Genomic DNA, 2,500 nt, shown 5'->3' with positions numbered 1-2,500 from the left:
TTATACAGATAAAGAACAGTGTAAAATTATTATCTCTGAAGCTTCAAGTGTATACAGCAAAAAACTTCCATTCCATGCAATGTAACATTCAGAAGTACTTTTTAGACACTGGCCTTATTAGATATCACAGCAAAACCTTAAAAAAAAAAAAAAATCTGAGTGTAGCCACCGAGGAAAAAGAATTATGATTTTACCTAGAAACTTTAGGAGTATTTTTTTGACACCCGATCTTAAGGCATATCACTACGAAACCTATAAAAACTTTATACTTATGGCTGACCAACGAGGAAAAAACCTATAATTTTGCCCTGCAGGTTTGTTGAAATTCAACCCCTGTCTATCCAGATAAAAGAAAAATTAATTACAATCTATTGTCGGTGCCAATTCTTTTTGGGGTGGTCGTAATAGTATTGGATCCCCGTGTTGTGATCACGGCCCTTTTGTCTTTGCTTTTCCTTACTACTGATCATGCTGTCTTAATAAACATTAAATTAAAACGCATTATATCTAATGATTTTGATAATTTAGTGTTGCAAAATAAACCCGATTCTTCGTGCCTCCTATCCCGCACGCAGTCCCATTAGTTCCGTTTTTGTCTTACCTCCACCTGAACAAATCACTATAGGAGTCCATTAAGTTACAGAGAGTAATATTATTCTATGATGCTCGTTCAAACCAATTTCTTTAGTTTCCTAGCTTCTCTCTCTCTCTCTCTCTCTCTCTCTCTCTCTCTCTCTCTCTCTCTCTCTCTCTCTCTTCCTCCTTCGTCTTATTCTTCTTCTTCTTCTCATTTACTTGTTTCAGGACAATAATTGGGGAAAGTAATCAAGGAACAGATGAAATCATATTACAAGTTAATACACACATTGGAAAAACAGGATACCATTATAAATTTGAGCTCAAATTAATACCAGAGAACAAACAGAGTATCTTTGAAGAATATGTTATAATACGGAGAATATTACATACAAATGCTCATATACCGAATAAGTTATGCAGCATCCAAAGTCAGGCCCAGTCAATTCCTATTCGTGGAAGACGAACGTAATTGTCCCCAAACCTCTGATATGCTGAGGGAAAGGAAATCATCATGACTGGACTGAACCTTAGGCATCAAGTCTCCCTCTCTCTCTCTCTCTCTCTCTCTCTCTCTCTCTCTCTCTCTCTCTCTCTCTCTCTCTCTCTCTGTATTAACGAAAAACAAAATACCAATACCTAAATAAAAAGGTATTGGTATTTTCCGTTAATGACAGAGAGAGAGAGAGAGAGAGAAGAGGAGAGTGGAGAGAGAGAGAGAGAGAGAGAGAGAGATACTGTTACTTTTGAATGCAAGAAAAAAGGTTGTATGTCATTATTAAAATATGCCTAGACGCGCTTGTGGAATTATGTACATGAATATATATTTTCTGTATACCAATACATATATGCGTACGTAGTGAAAAAAATGCTAGGCTCATTAACATATATAGTGGCGATTCAGGTAAATGAATATACATAATCTACAATATAGTAACATTCATTATGTTAAAATTGGGTTAAGGGAGGCGTTGGGGTAGGTTTAGGGGGGAGGGTTAGGTATTGTCCACTTTCGTAAGTGCAGTCAGCCTTCCTTGGCGACGTGGTTTGTTGGTGCTCAGGTAGAGCTAAATAGGTCTCAGGATATCACCCGCCTACAGCACACCAGTCCACCCAGTTGTAAATGGGTACTAACATCCACTGTTGTCAATGAAAGAACAGGACCTAGCAACTCATTCCTGAAGACTTGCTAAAAACCTTTGATTATATACCCTTCAGATCACACGTACAAGGGGAAAAAATTTACATTTTGGTAATAAATAAAAAAAAATCCAGTTAAATATAAGGTTATAAAGTTGTTGTGCAATCACTATGTTTTTGGTCGAATGCTAACCTATCACACATTGTAAGATAAATTTCTCCTAATCCTTCTCTCTCTCAAAAAAAGAAAAAAAGCCGAAAGAAAAAAAAACATTATTGGCATACAAAACCAGTTAACCACATAAGGAACAGCGGCAAATTTTTGGTCCAAGCCCAAACCACTGACAAAAAATTATCTTAATGCCATAACAGTAAAAAAACCGAGTGTCATTTATTTTCAATAATGATGTAATGACGTTAAAATAATGGCGTTACTAAATTTTATTTGATAGCTAAATTTGAGACAAGTGGAATGCTATCACAAGGTGAAGGACGTATCTGGATTCTTTGACTAACAAAAATGAGTTGTTAATATTTGCATTGCTCGTGCTATAACTTTAGTTAATTATCAAATAATATCTAATTTGTTTCCTTTTCCGCACGATAATTAACATGCAAAGTGAAGTAATGTTTGCTCCTCCTTTCAAATCCTTACAAATCAATTGTAATTGTAAATTCCAGTTTCATTCACGGAAACCTATTTATACTGGACCTGATCAAAAAATAAAAAGCTTCACAGCAAAATAAACGATTTCATTCAATTAATGTTAGTTTTCTGTCTATA

Source organism: Macrobrachium nipponense, chromosome 2 (assembly GCF_015104395.2).
Source record: "Macrobrachium nipponense isolate FS-2020 chromosome 2, ASM1510439v2, whole genome shotgun sequence".
Taxonomy (NCBI): Eukaryota; Metazoa; Arthropoda; class Malacostraca; order Decapoda; family Palaemonidae; genus Macrobrachium; species Macrobrachium nipponense.
The sequence above is the reverse complement of the archived record's forward strand: the minus strand, read 5'-3'. Positions refer to the sequence as shown.